The sequence below is a fragment of the Melospiza georgiana genome, chromosome Z, assembly GCF_028018845.1.
Source record: "Melospiza georgiana isolate bMelGeo1 chromosome Z, bMelGeo1.pri, whole genome shotgun sequence".
Lineage (NCBI taxonomy): Eukaryota > Metazoa > Chordata > Aves > Passeriformes > Passerellidae > Melospiza > Melospiza georgiana.
This window is the reverse complement of record NC_080465.1, coordinates 78,794,713-78,814,127: the sequence shown is the minus strand read 5'-3', so window position 1 is coordinate 78,814,127 and position 19,415 is coordinate 78,794,713. Positions and strand designations below refer to the sequence as shown.

At 36.7% G+C, this 19,415-nt stretch overlaps 1 protein-coding gene across 1 annotated transcript in view; it reads left to right on the top strand.

Annotated features, from left to right (window-relative positions):
* The window catches only part of RIT2 (Ras like without CAAX 2), a 176,468-nt gene that overhangs the window by 118,405 nt on the left and 38,648 nt on the right, over positions 1-19,415 (top strand). The window lies entirely within an intron of this gene.

Sequence of the window (19,415 nt, the reverse complement as noted above, 5' to 3'; positions counted from 1 at the left end):
CCTCTTTCATCTCTCTCTTATCATATAATCATGGGATGGTTTGAGTTGGAAGGACTTTGCAGATCATCTCATTCCTCCCTCCCACCATGGGCAGGGATACCTCCCTCTAGACCAAGTTCCAAGCTCCCATCCAGCCTGGCTTTGAGCACTTCTAGGGATGGGGCAGCCACAATTCCTCTGGATAACATCTACCATGCCTTACCACCCTCACAGACAAGACTTTTTTCCTAACATCTTATCCAAACCTCTGCTTCTGTCACTCCAGGTCCGTGTACAAAGTCCCTCTCCAGCTCTGTTCATTCTATCTATCTATCTATCTATCTATCTATCTATCTATCTATCTATCTATCTATCTATCTATCTATTTGTCTATCTTATCTATCTTTCCTTTCTGTCTCATTTTAAAACCAACTTTTCCTTTGTGCTCAAGCCAGGACTCTAAAATTAATGGAAGATGGCCATGCATGACAGGGATGCCATTTCAGTAGGGTGATATGCACCCAGTGTTTTATAGAATAACTCATGGTTAAAGGGGTTTTTTAACACCTTTTTCACCTGTAGTTGTTTATTTGTTTCAGACCTGCTGTGGAACAAGGTGTAAGGTGCAGTGCATTTTTGCAAAGATGTGAAAGCACTTTCTTCTGAGAAGTACCAACATTTACTGTCAGCCTCTGTCCTTTAGCCCAAAGGATATCAAAGGATATAATCTCACTTGTTTTTGCTCTTTACCATACATGTACAACCTTAGGCAACTAAAAAGCATATCAGTGCTACAAAAAAAACAAAACAAAACAAAACAAAACAAAAAAACCCAAAACAAACAAACAAACAAAAAAAACCCAAACAACCCCCCCCCCCAAAAAAACCAAAAAAACCCAAACAAACAAAAAAAACCCTCAAAAACCACCAAAAAAACCCCAAATAAAACCCCCCAAAAAAACCAAAGCAAACCAAACCAAAACAAAACTTTGTGACACAGAATTCCCTGGTCCTCAGAAATCAGCAAATAGCAGCATTTCTTCTTCCTTATTTTTCCATATTTGTGAATAGCTGCTGTTTGCATGAATAGCCTGGACATTTAGCCCTATGGGTAATGATATGGGTTAGCTGTTCTGAAATGTTCAGGCAGATTCCAACCATTCTTCTGTTTGAATAAAAAAGAATAATGGGAAAGAACAGAAAAGAAATGCTAAATAAAGAGGCTTTCCTTCTCTTAGAAATGTAATCAGCATACAGGGAGCAAAAGAAATTCCAATTACTGCATTCGTGATAACAGTAGAAAGACTCAAATAATTAAATGATTATTGTATACGGGGTTTTCAATGGGACTTGTAAGTCACAAAACTTTTTTTCAATTATTCAAATTCTTAAGGTGGAAAAAGCAAAAATTGAAAAGCAAATTGAAAATCCCATTAACCACTCCTGCTATCGTTGCACCTACACAGGCACATGACTGGATTCCTTTGCAGCTGCAGAGGTTCTGAGACAAAAGGACATCTGTAGAGAGTGACTGCCCGAAAAACACTGTGGTCTGTTCATGTGAAATAGGCCTAGCAATTAGTAAAAAGCTCAGGGATCACTGTAGAAGCTATCTAACCCTACAACTAATGTTCCTCAGCTATTAAAAGTTCACCTGTGACCATATCCTGCCAATATATTTATTTTATATTTTGCTGCCTATTGGAATGGGTAGCTATGGTTGGAATTTTTCTACTTCAGCTGGATTTTTTTTACAACAAGTAAGATTTGCATTTTTTTTTTTTTTAAAGACTCTTCCCCTCCTTTCACAATATTAACACAAAAGTTTCCATCAGAAAGTGAAAATAGTTCTATTTATAGTACTTGGGGAAATTGGATTTTCAATAGCATTTACCAAAAACATTGCTTTGGTAATTTGTTTGGAAATTAAATATATTCTATATATTTAATATATAATTAATTATATATTATATATATAATTATTATATATAATATATAATTATATTATATATATTTATATATAATTATATATTATACTATATATATAGTATTATATGTATATAGTATTTATATATAATATATATATATATACTATATAGCTATACTTATGACTGAGTCATGCCATTTCGAACAATGTAAATATTATGAACTTGACAGAAAGCTCATCAAAGTAAATGAAAGGAATTCGAGTGACTTTCATCACACCCTGTGTCTGGCAGTAAAAAGCTTCAGAGTCAAGCCAAGTATGTTATAACAATCAGTTAATTATGCCATGATCTATGGAGCCTATTGTGATGAGATGCTTTTTCCACCATCTCGGGTTTAGACTGAAATCTATAATGTCCTTTCAAAGGGCACTTTGAGATCATGGAAATCTGTAATACCACAGGAAATAATCTAACACTGCTTCATTAAACAACATGAAACAGGATGATAAAAGTGAAAATAATTCTGTTCATAGTTTTTTGAGGAATTGATTTTTCTATGAACAGATTTTACTAGAAAAAAACATTGCTTTGGAAATTTATTTGGAAACCAAAGGTATATATCCTGTAGTATGGTTTAAATAAAACATTTAGTAATATATTTAAATAGTTTACTATTTTATTTTATAATAAGTAATATATTTTTTTTGGAAAGAGCTGTAGAGAAGTTACCCTTCCAAGTTCATGTGTCCTGAGAATCTAAGGGACCAGAGACTTGAAAACAAAGAGAGAGATAAAGAGCAAAGTTATTCAGCAAATATTCACTGACTTGCAGCACTGAAAAACTTAAAGATAGGGTGAAAATTCCACTGGATATAATATACTGGCACAAAAATTGAAGGGCTCGATCCTTTTCTCAGGAATTCTTGGGAACCCATCCACAGACTTTGGTGGAACAAAAGCTAATGGGAGATTATTATGGAAAGAAGAAAATCAGCTTCCAGCTTTCATCATTACTTTATTGTTAAAATACACAAAAGAGAAACAGCTCTTTTAAAAAGAATACAATGAGCTACTGAAAGCACCTAAAGTCTCTTGGCAAGGTTTATCAAAAACCTTCATATGGAGTGAAAACAATCATCTATTTCATAGTTTCACAGAAATTATATCCTGGATGATTGACTTTTATGATGACTTGAGTTTGCTTCTTTCAGTCCTAAAGACTAATTACATTTTAGACAGGGACATTGATTAGATAATGCCACCCAAGCACCAGTTCTTAATGATGCAAAACGTGAGCCTCAGGACTAAATTGTGTTTTCAAAAATTACTGTGCCTCTACACCCTGTCAGTCCCAGCTTTTGCAGCTTGAGGCAATCGTGTTGTTTTTTTATCTCAAAATGGAGTAAAAAGGAGTGGAAAAACAGAGGGAATTATTCCCACTGTATTTAAAGGAAAAGATTGTAAAGGGATTTTGAAGAAAAGAAGTGGAGATAAATATTAATGGAAAAAAAAATACTGTTCAGAGAAACTGTGGTACTTTGGTTAATTATTTAGAGCAGTTATAGTCTCATTTCTACTTTCTCACCTGCTCAGCAGACCCAGGACTTTTTTCCCCCCCACCCCTCTCTCACAACTTCAAATTCATAACAATTATTTATTTCTCCACATGTTAAATAACTTAATAAAGATTGAAATAACACGCGGAGCATATTAGATGTGCTTAGAGAACCCAAGGTAATAAAAAGGCTGGGCTTGGGCTAGGGCCAGAAAAAGCACTTGCAGCTAGGTTTAATTATTAAAAGTTTCAGATATTGGCAGTTGCCCAGTTCCTTCATTCATTGAGGGTTTATTTCCTTCTGGATGTTTTTAACTCAGTGTATTTTGTGAAAATATAATACTCACTGGAGTGGTTTTGCTCATGCCGAGAAGGAGCTACCAATTCACACAGAACCCTGTAATGGCTTGGGTTGGAAGGGACCTCCAAGATCATCTCACGCCACCACCTTGCCATGGGCAGGGACACCTTCCACCATCCCAGGCTGCTCCAAGCCCTGTCCAGCCGGGCCCTGGACACTTCCAGGGATGGGGAAGCTGCTCTGGGCAATCTGTGCCAGGGCATCACCACCTTCAGAGGGCATCCCCTGTGAGGGGCCACACTACCCCTGCCCCACGTCAGTTTCAATCCATTACATTCAAGCCACTGAAGACAGCATTAATAAAACCATAATTCTTCAGTTTGAAAAGCAAAGCTGCAAGAGGGGCTGATTTTTTAGGGAAAATGTGGTGGTGATCTACCTCAGAACTCAGGATACCTTTTAGAAGTGATGGTGGTAAGGGGATTTGAACTCATACAGAATAAATGCATTCTTCTTTCTTCTTCTGTTGAGAACTATTTTTTTTGTCTTCAAAGTGAGTGATTGTAATAGTCCACATCATCCTTCTTTGAAATGCAAAGTAAAAGAGCCTTGCTCTAAGGGAAAATGAAACCAAAAGTATGCACTCTTACTCAATGGTAAATTTTTTTTCAGTGACTGATATTTATTTTTTGCCACCATTTCTTGTTCACATAGAGAAGATTGATTCACAAAACAAAAAATAAAATTATGGAACTCAAGTTATGGCTTGGCAAAATACATGACTGAATTTATTGCTGTTTAACAGGATGTCTTTGTTTCCTTTATGAGGAATTACAGAGTCAAGAAAGTAATGAATATAATGCTGAATTATAACTAATTCCATAATTGGAGAAGCAACAATTTTTATCTCATATCAGCCTTAGTCATACTAATTAATCATTAAATACTAATAAATTAATGAAAAAAAATCTTTCAGAAAAAAAATATATATTATGAATAAATATATCACCAGAACACAAACCTTAGTAGAAAACATTTTTAAAAAATCCATTCCCCAAAAATGATGATATGGGTTATTCAGCCAGTCCATTAAAAATAAATGAATGCCAATTCTGTTGAAATGAAAGGGATCCATTTTTGGTTGGATGAATAATTTGACTCATGCTGCAAATATGAAAGCACATCTGAAAAATGTTTTATATATAAGATGACAGTTTTAGTTAATGCAGCTTGGAAACTTGCCTGAAGAAGGATATACACAAGAAAATGCTAAGTGTACATATATTGTAAAATATATAGATAAACAATTTTGAATTAATTCCTTCTTCATTTATTTTAAGTATTGGTAGAAAAAAAAAAAAGAAAAATATCATAGCAAGGATACTGTATGAATCTCTCCATGGTATACTAAAGAGATCCCAGACCTCACATAAAATCACAGAAATTGTGCAGATGAGAAGTATGAGGATCATTTGTAGTCCAGAAACTGTTTAGTCTCCTCTGTAAGACACTGCTCGAAGCACTAATTAGTCTTGCTTAACCACACTGTGCCCAGAACTGTGTTGATAGAGCCATATTCTTTCCAGCTTTGGAGGAAACTACCAATTTAGGATGGTTGTTTCTGCGTTGCAAGACACAAGTCTTTATGTCAGACATTGGCAGCCACTTCTCCCTCTGGCACAGCCTGGGCGATGTGATCTTGCAGGGTCCTGCAGTGCCCACCAGCACAGCCCAGGGGCATCAGCAAAACAGATAATGACCTTGCTTTCAGGACAAATCTAGTCCTCAAGCAGCTTCTGGTCAGAAGTTAGCTTTTCTGCATGTACCAGTCCTCAATTAATTTTTCTCTTTCAAACTCTTTCTAGGTTAAAGCGATGCTCTTACATAATAATTATCCTGGTTTAATTTGTTGTTTTCTATTTGTCTTTTGAAAGTGAGAAGTTGTTCTTGTTTCATCTTGTTCTTCCTACCACTCATATTTGTATAAATTTCTGTCTGTGATAGCATTAAATAAACTTAAGTGTTCATATAACAAATGCAAAGGGTTCAGATAATAAAAGCTGTATCATTGCCTTTGCAAATGATCAGGCTTTTCAGAAATGTCTTCTTTAGGGCCACTTATGATTTATGAAAAAATTGTAGGTTCCATATTTCTCAGAAACAAGCAAAAAATATATAATGTTCATGGTATACTAAATAATAAGCTATGCACTGCAAGGATATCATTGAAGGTTAGTCATGTATGAGAAAAGAAGAAATCACAACCAGCTTCTTGTAGACTGTGTCAGGAAAATCTAGAAAAAAATTCATCTAGCAATAAATGAAGTATTTCATGATAGAATACTTTTTCCCACTGTTCTGTTTCATAGTTGAGAAATAGAGAAATTAAAAAGAATATATTACAATGTATTACTTGCTGTTACAGAGACGTGATGAAGTGTAAGTAGCAGTTGAAATATGAAGCTCTGGGCTGCAGGCTACTGGAATCCTTTTTCTTTTCTGCATATTTCAGTCTTTCTGATCCCGCTTGTTTTTCCAGCTTTATTTTTTCCAGCTTTATTTTTCCTCTTGTTTTTACAGCCTTATTTTTCACATCAGCTTTTTTTTTTTTTTTTTTTTTTTTTTTTTTTGTACTGCCTGCTTCCAAACACATTTTTCCATGGTTTCCAACTTCCATCATATTCTTCTTTGCTACTCTTTTTCCAATAAGGAGAATTTTTTCATTCTCCTTATTGCTGCTTTGCCACCAATCTTCTCCTGCCATTTCTTTTGTATTGCTTCCTCTACCTTTTTTTTGTGCCTTTTTTTTACTCATATCCATACATCCTCCCAGATAAAGACACCTGTTTAACTGGATGCGAAAGGCAGTTTGGGAGACTGCTCACCTCCTCTGAGCACACCATCTCTGCAGAGAGTGGGAGACCTTTTCCTGTGGTTTCCATTCAGAAGTTTCCTGCACATAGCACAGTAGATACCAAATCACTTCTATTCTTTCCTGAAAAGGGACAAGCCAGGGAACAGATCTCACTACTGACACCATACAAGAGAACAGAATGACATATATTGTGAGAGAAAATAATCCTCGGTGTAAGAGGATCTCACTTTCATTCAAAATAACAGGATGCTGGGCCGTTTCTTTGAAAGCCTATTTTAACTAAAATCTGTAAACATGTGTTCCCATGCCACAATGGGAAGCATTCATTCTGATCCTCCGAGGAGATCGAAATGTATTATTGGTGTTTTAATGCACAGAAGGTTAGCTTTTCATTTCTTATTGTCCTACATATTATGTCATGCTTCATCACAGAACATGCTGTCAATAGGCATAGTGACAAAAGACAAGCTGATGTGGTTTGACAGGATGGGCAGAGGTCACTTTGATACTACATCATGTAGCTTTCCAGAAATGTGCCAGAAATGCCATAGTCTTAATAATTTTTAAGCTTTCTGCTGCCATATAATTTTATGTAGCTGAGCCACCTCTTCATCCCCAAACCTTTGTGAAAAGCTCTGTACTATTTTGCTCTGTTCTGCCAAGGTGTGTCAGGCATTTAGGCCTTCTTGTTTACAGAGCAAAAAGGTGCAAAAGCCCCTCTAGTCCTTTGGGAGCTCCCATGAGAGTCTTTTAATGCTGTATGCAGCAAAGCTGTCAGAAACAGCCTCATTTCAACAGCATTTTGTATGGCTTCTTGCAAATATATGAAGAATTTGCATTATTCATATCTGTTGATTTCCAGCATATTTATTTCCATCATCTACCCAGTATTAGGATCTGGCTATAGGCATTTGGATCATGGCACAGTACTTTTTTAAAAATGAGTGTGACTAATTCCCTCATTTTCTTATTACCTTGCAGTCCATTATTCAATATATCATGTGCTCTGTACCTACAGTATCTACATAAAATGGGGAGAAGTTATCTGTTTATGACAGCTGAGCATATGTGGGTTTAGTGAGTTATAAACTCTAAAATAAATCAGGTTTCTTTAAAGGGGAAATAACTGTTAGGCAGTGGTTCAATTATGCATTTAAATTCAATGGAATTCTGCATTGCTCTTCTGCTCAGTGGAAATAGACAGTAGCTGGGTGGACAATTTGAGATTTTTCTTTTTATTCATTTTTAGTTACTGTTGTCTAGTAATGCTGCTGGAAAGCTATTCAAGAATATTTTTTTTTTTTAAAAAAGTAAATAAATCAAAAAGTCAAGAAGGCAACCAAGGAGAAATGTCTGTTTGCCGCTGTATAGTCATTGTAAGAATGAGTTAATTCTGGTCTAGTTTTTCTCTTTCTAGTTACAATCTATGTCAAGTGAATAGATGAATTTTTCCCATTTTCACTTCTCATTACAGGGTTTGTCATGAAAAGTGAGTTATCACAGGACTTTATTGCCTGATATATTTGGTGAATTATGACTGTGCAGAGGACATTTAACCTCTTTCAATAGTGTGTGACTTGTTTGACTGTTCCTGGGATGCAAAGAAGTACACAGGAATTCAGTGTGATATTTCCTTGCATACAAAAACAAATATGACTCTTTTCAATGAAGCAAAGAACAAAGTTAGAACATGTGTAAGTGCACATTGTGATCAGGCAATGCTACCCCTAAGCAGTAATCTTGAAAAATTAAGGAAAAAACTAATGCTGCAAGTCATGCTTACAGAAGTGTTTAACACAATTAAAACATTTGGCCTGTAAAAGTGTTTGCTTTTACTTTGCCCGAGTTCTGACCTCCAGGCTAATTTTTCTGTACAAAACATTTGGTCCTTGCATTGAAAATGTTAACAAATAAAGGGAGTATTAGTCCTTGAGAGAAACACTGTCATTTGACAGTTTTCAGATAATGTCATGTGTTGTGAGGGCTATCACCTCCCTTTTTTCTTCTATTACCAGGATTCTTCCCAGAACATTATCCAATTACAGTAATTAGGAAGAGCAACAGAAGAAAGGAGATAGAACATTTTAATAGTCTGTATACTTTGGCTTTCCCCTATCACTCATCTGCAGCTAGGCACATTTATTTGATCCGTGGAAAGAAGGGAAGGGAGGGTTGATTTTACTTCATAAATGCTCAAGGAACACACATTTCCTTATGTCACACATTACAGACATTATCAGATAATGCCCTCTCATGGTACTGTCACATTTTATCATAATGCCCTTTACACTGAAGATCTCAATTTAATCTAAGTTATAAATATCCACTACCTGTTTCTAATAACTAAGTTAGTGGACAGATGGGAGGAATGTTATCCTGGTAAAAATAAAGACACACTGAAATTGCAGAGTCACAGAAGAACAATGGAAGCACGCTACAGCAGTCTGTGCCAACAGAGGAGATCACAGCCTTGGCCCTTCAGCAAACCCACACCTGGAACTTTGTTATTGGTTTTATTGAAGACTCTGCCAATGCTTGGAGGATGATAAGATCATCTTTATCTGACTTGGCAAGTCTACATAAAAAACATGCAGAACCTTTTTGTCTGAGGATCTGCAAGATACTATTTAAACACAAAACACACACATACACATGTAGTATATATACAGAGAGATACCTGCATATACGGATATATAAAATTAAATTTTAGGTAATAGAATAGTTGAGGCCACACTGTAATGTAATGCTGTGGAATGAACAGGGCATTTCAGTGCTGGAAGCATGAACTTTTACAGTGAGGGAAGAAGAATGAGGATAGACCAGGAAAGAAAGCACCCCATGGTCTGTTCCAAGGAAAATTGCCATGGTTCAAGCAAACATGTTCTTTTTAGAGCTACCATCAATGTGTGTGTTTCTCTCACACAAATCTCTGCTATTTTTTTTCCGGAGAGAGTAAACTCAGTTGCTAGCCTGTCTGAGGCTGCTCATGGAAGCAGTGTGAGAATGATCATGGAAGCCTGTCTGAGGCTGCTCATGGAAGTCCTCTTGGCTTTTCAGGACTAAGTTCTGTTACACTGAGTAAAAGTCACAGAACTGATGTTTGTAAATTGTGGTCACACAGTTTCATTCATATGGTTGTTCCCAAGAGAACCAGCTGTAATTAAGCTTATATCCATACCCAAGAAAGCACACCATAATCTCTTTAATCAATCCCAAGACAGGTAATAGCACACACAGAAAATTTAATGTGTTTTAATGAAAGGCCACAATCATCCAAGGATGATGCTATCAGTCACCGACAATTCTGCCTGCCAATTGTGCACTGTGTTGAGGTACAAACAAATCATGTGCCAAAGCCACTAACATATTTATCATGGACTCAGGTATAAAGGCAGATTTATGTGTAGCCAAAACATTATTCCTTAAAACACAATGCATTAGCTGTGCATAAACATCTTTAAGCAGTTTGGACAATGTGCGTCATGGTGGAAGAGACCACAGCACTACCCCAGGGTAAAATGATTCAGAGGCTGGTGTCAGTCTGAGCTTCACAGATGTAAACTGACTATTCATAATATCAAATTTATCATGGGAAAGCCAAAGGAAGGGGGGTGATCATGAAAGTTGTTGTCATATTTGAAATCCAAGTGCAACCAAAGTTGTCATATTCTGAAATCCAAGTACATCTGTTCCGACCAGGTGGGAGGAAAAAGGTAAATTTATTTAGTTTTGTTTGACATTGAAACATTGTAACTCTTATTCCATAGCAGGCAACTTGTCCAGCTGAAGTTCTTGGAACCACACCGGTGAATCAACCTTCACTAGTTTGAATATGGAACATGTTATCAATATAACTAAAGAATTAGGGTAATATGTTCTGGGCATCCAAAGGGATAGAATCTAAAATCAGTATTAGCAATAGCATTGTAATTTTATTTATAGTATTTTTTGTGGTGATTTGGCTATTTGAATAGGTTAAATTATTCTAAAAATTAATTTTTGAGGGATGAAAAGAGTTTATATTCTTGTGACTTAAAGTAGCGTATCTGCTTTGAATCACCTAAGATACTTTTGAGACAATGTACATGAGGTTTCCAAAAGGTCCATTGCCCAGATTGTCTTATTTCTAAAACAGTACGTCTGTCATTTCTGTGGGAAAAGCTTCTTAATCCAGCTCTAAATTTCCAAAATCATAATCCTTCTATGTGAATACTTTTGGTATGTGTTTTTCATTCGGATGAACCATAGATTTAGGAGTGGATCCTAGCCAGGATCACAAGGAATAGCTAAATACTGCCTGTGCAAAAGTTTGTGTACTGTCTATAAAAAACACGTTCTGGGGATAATTTTTATCAGTCTTCTTAGACTGTAGGAGGAGGACTGCATATGTGTAAAGCTGTGGTAAATTATGCTTCATATTACATAGCTGACTGACTGCTGTCTCTCAGTGAATCTAAATTAGACTGCAAAAATTAAAAATCAGGAATACTTTCTGAAATATCATGTGCAACTCCAAATGACTGCTCATGACTGATTCACTAGAAGTGATCAGGGAGAAATATTAACTTATTTTGCACCCCTGGGTCTTCATCAAGGGCCAGATTCAAGATTGTTTGGATTCCATTAAAAAAAGTTCCTTCATAAGGTATTTTACTGCAGTTTGTTTCAGACATCTGAAATTGTATATCACCCATCAACAGGAGTTTTGGCATCTCAACAAAGGCTCTCAGTCTCAAGGACTTGCTTCTTTCTTTTCTATTGTCCTGGCAAAGAAACATTTTGATCTGACTCTGATCTCAAAACTGCTGACAGGAGCATGTCTATTTTCACAAGCACCAAGACAATATTTGTAGATGTTCTTCAGGAATGTTGGCAGTTCAGAGGCCAATAACCTGGAACTGCACTGGAGCTGGTCACTAAGCAGCCATGCCTTAATAAGATCACTTAAGTCGGTTTTATGGGATGGATTTAAAAGAGAATGATGATGTAGTATACTGTGGAAAAAGCTCAAATCCCAAACTTTGACAAATCCTGATTGGTATATTGGCAATCCAAAGTATAAAAGTAATAACTTTTCCCCCACTTCTTGGACAACTGCTTGCCAGACTGTAATGTTTATTGATCACCATCCTTTATCACTTTCCATTGACCATTTATGTCCGTAGTTATGCATAAGGACTATTGATTGGGCAGTAATTACCCTCTAATGTAGGTCAGCTGAGGTCACCAGTACCAACTTGCCCTTCTTGATTTTTTGTTAATTTAGTTTATTGGGATTTTGTTTTTCTCATTTTCAGTTTTGGAATTGATTTCCTTTTTTGTGCCTTTTTACATGCCATGCAATATTTAAGTTGTTTACAACCTGCGAAGAAACTTCAGCTATGTAAGTTCTTTCAGGAATATTTATTTCCACTGTTACTACATGCTGGACTTCAAGAATCCAATATACATTTTCTGTGTAAAATCTAAAGTGAAAAAAGAAAAGAAAGAAAATTATTGTAAAAATATGAGAAACTCAAAAATATTGTTTTTATATTTGCTCTTCTTTGGGACAACTGACAAGGCTGTCACTCAGATTACATCTCTCATAAAAGAATGCATAATGAATTCACCTTCTTGAAGAAGCTACTGAAGTTCAAGTAGGGTGGGATTGCATTTGAAGATGTGGGTCAGAATTTTAATTCTGGTCTCATAGTCACAAGAGCTGAGCCAGCACAGGGTGTGGGAGTATTAATTTACTACTGAAATGTGAGTCCACAATGAATTATTGCACTTTGCAAGCAAATAATTAGAGATAAAATCATGAGATGGGGATATTATTTGTTACACTTGTCTGCTATGTCTGAAATTGAATCTTGAGTACTTCCAAGGAGAGGTCATATGTTCCAATTCACTTTCCAATGAACCAAACGCACGAGGGACCTGATCATCACCAAGTTTGTCTTTGAGATGACACAGCCACAGAAGTTATGATAAGCAGTAATAGAGTTTATTCAACCATTGAATTGCAACTAAAGTGGGTGACATACAGCCCTGGGATGAGGGGCTGCAGGGAGAGAGAGGGGACTGTGGATCCTGCTTGTGTAATAAACTTGGTGCTAGGTGCAAAAAGGTTGGGGTTTTATGGGTGCTTTTTTAGGGGAGGGGAGGGAGGTTGTCGGTTTCTTTGGTTTTTTTCAGTGTGCCCTGGTGGCCAAGAAGGCCAATGGCACCCTGGCCTGTGTCAGGAACAGTCATTCTGTTGTACCAGGAGGTCATTCTACCCCTGTACTCAGCATTGCTGAGGGCACACCTGGAGTGCTGCGTCCAGTTCTGGCCCCTCAGTCTGGGAAGGACATTGAGATGTTTGGGCACATCCAGAGGAGGACAACGAGGCTGGAGAGGGGCTTGGAACACAAGTCCTGTGAGGAACAACTGAAGGAGCTCAGTGTGTTCACCCTGGAGAAAAGGGGACTCAGAGGTGACCTTATCACTCTACAACTCCCTGAAATGTGGCTGTGGTCAGGCGGGGTTGGTCTCTTTTACCAGGCAGCAGCTGACAGAACCAGAGGACACGGTCTTGAGCTGCACCAAGGGAAGTTTAGGTTGGACATCAGGAAAAAATTATTCACTGAAAGAGTGACTGGGCAATGGAATCATCTGCCCAGGGAGGTGGTGGAGTCACCATCCCTGGATGTGCTTTTCAAAAAGCCTGGAATGTGGCACTCAGTGCCATGGTTTAGTCGATGAGGAGGTGCTATGTCGTAAGTTGGACTTGGTCTCAAAATGTCTTTTCCGACCTAGTTCATTCTGTGATTCTGTGACAATTTTGGAGGCAAAAAAGCTAATCAGAGATTATTTTGCTTTTTATAGACTTCTGTGTTAAAGTGAATTTTTGTGACCTTACATACAAAAGATATTTACATTCCATGGCACACAGATCTGAATATAGATAACTAAAACTGCCTGAATTTCCCCAAACAAGTTTTTTTCTTCACATGAAACAATAAAAAAAATTATTCTCTGGATTGTCTTTTTTCTAACTCTATGCTATGAATATGTTCACACATTCCACAGAAAGTGGTTTCTAGTTGTCTCCTTCTCCAGACAGTTCAGAACAGTATTATTGGTGGCTTAAAGAGTGACTAAGCAGTTGGGACATGCTTGTGGGAACACTGAATCCTTCTCTGTGAATTAGGATCATTGTAGACTATATCTGACTTACACATAGAAAAGAATTAGGCACATAGTTTTATCACTAAGGATATTTTGACCTAAAGTGCCACAAGTGATGCAAACAAAAAAAAAAAAATTGCAGAAAATACATTGAAACATGTTTGTCTCTTGAATCTTTGCTAAGTATAAAACAGGTTTCATAAAGCGTTTCATTCATTTCAGGCTGTCCAGACATCAGAACTACTGGCCGTAGTGCTTTGTCTTTGGAAGGCTGGAATTCCCCATGGCTGTTGTTCACACTGACCTGTACATTGGCTCATTGTCCATACTTGACATGGGTCAGGCAAACAAAAGCTGCTTTCCTCCTATCAGTCAAACTGAGTCCTTTCTAATTTGTCCTTTAAGGACATGCCATGCTTTTTGTGAATGTTTTGGACTTGACAAATCATATGAGGATGTGTTTCTTGAGGAAGGGCAAAGTGTCATACTCTTTCTTATAAAAACTGCGAAAAACCCTTCAAGCATTTACTCCTCCTACTGTGTACAAAATGAAGTTAAAAAAAAAAAAAGAAAATATCAAGACGCATTAGAGATTCACATAGGTCTCTAGGATAACTAGGTTATCCTAATCTTAACTTCTGCCTTTTGAGTTGCCTGTCTTAAGAAAGTTTTTCCATGAAACAGCTACACATGAGGAGCCACTTCCCCGATCCCCTGGGAGGGCAGCTATAAAGTCAGACATGGACAGACAATTTTAGCTGGTACAAAACAGCACAACTCCTCTTTGAAGAGCACATTAACTTGAAATTTTGCCCACAGCTACATGTTTCCTGGACCAGAACTGATGCTAGTCTTGCTTTTGCAAAGAAAGAGCAGAATTAATGCATGACTCCTTTCATCAGCTATCTGAATATGCCTTCTCTGCTGTTACGTAACTGCCTCCTGTGGAAACCAAATATGCCTGTGGGATATTTTGCAGAAAATAAAATGATTTCTGGTGCTAAATACATGGGCCAGAGGTAACACATTGTTCACTGTGGCGTGGTAAAATCAGGCTTTTTATTCTGTCCAACAGTCAGTTGCTGTTACTTACATTTAGTTTCAGGACTCGATGAGCTCTAGTTACAGTGATTAACCCTCAGAACAAAACAAAACAAAGCAAAACAAGGAAAAACAAGGCAAAACAAAGCCAACCAACCAAACAAACAAAAATAAAAGGAAAGCAGAAATTTTTGAATGTAGACTACAAAATATAGAAGGGGGACATAAATTAATACGCACATTAAGAAAGCTACTTAAGAGAAGGAAATATCTTCTATAAAATAAAACAAGATTGTAATGCTCTGAAAATATCCTCCAGTTATTTTGAGTTATTTTGCTTAAATATGATGCCAGCTGATTTCCTGGCTGCAGAAATTTTTGAAAGGAGCTGAGTATGAGCCAATGTGGCTGAGGTCAGCAGATAGCAACTTCTCTTAGGATTAGGGCAGAGCTACAAAGTAAAAATGTGTCTCTAAGTGGTTTGGAAAAAAATCAGATGGCCCATTCTTTGGACCCTTGAAAATGGATTTTCACTGCATTATTTTACAGCATCTTAAATTATCTTACAGTTCTGTCTTGTCAGGAAAGCAATATTAAAACACCCAAATTGGAATTCATGCTGCTACATTTAAGAAGGTTAAAAATAACTTTCTAAGCAAATCTTTTGTTTGAAGATCCTTTCTGCAATCAATAGATACACTTTCAGAGAATAACCCAACCATTCCAAAATTACAGATTCCAAAAGCAGCAACAGGTGGTGCACATGGCCCTGCTGCATCTAGCTCCTCTCCTAAGTGTAAAAGGAACATAGAAAAGGAGTCAAGAATTGGTTCTGAATTTCCAGGTGGACAGACTTAAAAGATATCATTCAATTTGCAAGGTGTTTTTAAAGTACTCACACCTATGACCCTGAACTTATTCAGACAGCCTTTCATGCAGCCTCTTGCTGCAGGTATGAAATTGAGTCTTGTTCCTTTTAGGACATTTTATCCGATTATCCTGGTCACACATATGAAGATATAGATTTTGTTTAGTAAATATAGCAATGCCAACTTAACTATAAGTTTCATATTGTTCAGTACTGAAGAGTGTGAAAAATCCCATATGCCTAGAACTCAAGAACTGCCATTGATTTACAAGCACTTTTGGAAAAAAAAGAATCATTGAATCATAGAATGGTTTGGGTAGGAAGAGAGCTTAAAGATCATCTCATTCCCTGCCATGTGCAGGATCACCTTCCCTATTCCAGGTTGCTCCAAGCCCTGTCCAACCTCCCAGGGATGAGGCAGCCACAGTTGCTTTGGGCAACCTATGCCAGGGCCTCAGCACCCTCAGAAAGGAGAATTTCTTGTTTATCATTTATACCTAACCCCTCTGAGTTTAAAGCCACTGCACCAAAATGAAGCACCAGACCCTTTTTTGAGTTCATTAAACTCTGTTGATCTGAAAGGTATACTGCATCTAGCCTGGTCTCTCCCTAGTTGCATTTATGATGGAATAAGGTCAGCTAGAGGACTTTCACCTCATCAGCTCATTCAGCAATATTAAGTGAACTTTGTTTTATGTTCAGACAGTTTAGCAGTGATGCCTTTTATATGACTAATTTATGTCAAACATGTCAAGATTGTTTTTTCAGAAGTACTGCATCCAATATGGCATCAGTTATCAGCCATTCAATACACAGCTGCATACCTTAACAAGCAAAGCATCAAACATATATCTTTTCTACTTAGAAAAGATGCTAGATATGTTAGAAATAAAAATGTGGCAGAATTTCAATATGCAAATAAATTTTCTTGAGAACTTACTGTAATTTCTTGTTTATGAGAACCCTTTTTTAAAATTTTCTTTTAGAGTACAGTAACAAATAATTTCAATTCTTTTTGTCCTAGTCAGACAGGACGAGGACAAAATCCAGTAAGAATTTTTAATATATCAGGAAAAGAATGTGTGCAGGCTTATAAGATAGCTGTCATATGGCATTGACAATGTTGTTGTCATTGCCATGGAGTACAGTGTTGTATCCAAATGAAAAGTTATGACTAAGATGTAATTTATTTCACTTGGACTGTGGCCATGTTTTTTGGCCGTGGTTAATATCTGTAAGAAAGTCAAAGTTATCTAAATGCTTCAGCATTAAATGCTTAGGCATTTCTAAAAAAATTTCATCCAGCAAGACTGACTCCCAGCTGAGAGTTTTTCAAATAGTAGGTATTTATTTCTATGACTAGAAATATATATGCAAGCTTGAAGTTGTATGTTTGTTTTTTCTTTTAAATAAATGTTCATGTTAGGTTCTTAATCCATGTTGAGACCTTTCTCATCCACTATGGAAGGATCATTTCTGTAACACCCTCAGAATGTGCCCAGGAAACGAAAAGAAGGAAATTTATTTATTTATAGCTCTTTTGATGCCTTCATAGAATACTGAAAGACCGGACTGTCAGTGTAGTCCTACATACCAAAACATGCAATAAAACCATGTTGTTGAAACAAGACCTGTGGAATATCAGGTCAGTTTGGAGTGCACTGCCCTGGAGACATTCGGTGTTTGAAGTCCCACATCATTCTCCAAGAGCATCTGCTCTCCTGTCTGCCTCTGTGCTGAGCACAGTCCAGGTAGCTCCAGCACTGGCTTCAAATCACACCTTCCATTCTTCTCCTTTTAAGACACTGCATTCAATAAATATAATATTATGAGAAGATGCCTCACTTCAAAATTGAATAAAATGTTTCTCTTCAGAGCAGCTTTGGCTGTTACAGTATTGAAGAGAAGACACGAATGTAGATTATATATTTACTGATGTCATGATTCCTTGAGACTGGAAATATTTCAGATGCAAAAGGATTAAAATAGGACAGATTTCATCATGTGTTTGTGAGTCATGATAGGTGTTATTGATCCTATTTACCTACCTTAGATTCAGTCTCTAAATTAGGAACTCAGTATGCTGAAACTGGCAATTTTTCTTCTTAAAGAGAGAATCAAGTAAAAGATACTTGGAGTAGAATTGCAATTCCCTTTGAAGCAATTTCCATATCATATAAAGCTTTTGCATTAATTTGCAATTAAAGCAAGAGATACTGCTAAATACACAAAAATAATGATAATTTTAAAATTTTCACATATTTTTAATTCATGCTTGGGAAATTTTTTCTATATCTAATGAAAGATCAGTCCTGCTTGCTTTCTTACTTTGCTTTTGTTTTAGTTTTTTTTTTGTTTTTATTTTTCCTGAAATTATATTACTGCAGCCAATGTTGAAAAAACATTGCTTTTCAAATTCTGGAAATTATTTTACAGTAGGAGAGAGACTGGTCCTGGAATTTTTTGTCCCAATTCCTTCTTTATCTTTGAAGCTACTGTATTTGTTCTATATATTTTTGGGTGAATTCAAAGTGAAGCAAAGAGGTATTTAAAACTAATATCTATAGACTGAATATTTGGCCAAGAAATGTATTGACAGAAAATACAGCAAAACTCAAAACCCAGGCAGTTTTGCAGGTCCTACAGTTTCAGCAAGACCTTTTGAAAAAAATGTAAACCGTGCAATTTGTTATGATCCTTGAAGCTCAAAATTTGATTAGAAATATAATTACCTCCCATAATTTCCCTTTTCCTGGGAAAAATACCCAGGAAAAAGAAAAACTGGGGTTAAAAGAACCTGTGAGAAACACTGAAAGTCCTTAGAAATGGGGGAAAAAAGAAGAAAAGACGAAATGTTTTTCAGTTTTAAGTTGGGCATAGCATTTGATGTAAAGGAAGCACTGACTTTTAGTTTTTGTTGGAGGAGACTGAATAAAGTTACAGTTCCTATCATGGCATTCACTAGAAATAATAGAAATTTCTTTTCAGTCTCTATTACATAAAGCAAGTAGAGCTTGCCAGAGAGCAAAGTGGTTCATATGAGGAACAGTGTGGAAATAAGTTGGGAACAAACCTATATCTCCACTACTCAGTGTAAAGAACTTGAGTTGCTCAGTGTGTATGCAGGATGGGTTAAAAAATTTAATATTGTTGTAGATGACCAGCAAATTACAACCCCTTAAAGCAAGGAAGAAACAGGAAAGGTGTTATTATTTAGATGTGTAATGATACTTCCAGAGGCTACTGCTGTCTAAATGCTATTCATACATCAACCCTTGCTCTGGGCTGAATGTGAAGTCAAAACAAGAAGCCACTAAAAGCTGAATTCATGGGGAGAAATCACAACGCCACTGAAGTCAGTGAAAAGGGTCCCACTGTCTTACACTGAACCCATCTTCCACACCTGGTATTTGCACAGTGTGGTGAGAAGTTCCTGTTCCAAGTATTGAATGGGCTTAAAGTAGCGCAGACAGCCTGCTGAAACAGCAATGTACCCTATTCGTAAAAATTACAGCCCTACGGTTATGTGATGCTCTTCAGGTTTTTGGTTTTCTTCTTTTTCTCGTGTAGTCTTCTGGCTTATTAAAAAAATTAAAAAATATTTAGAGTGGTGTTAGGATGAGGTCAGGCTCAGAAAGCAATTTAATATGAATATCATTATTAAAATCCCACTGCTTCAAATTATTTTTTTCAGATTAATAATTCTGCCGAGA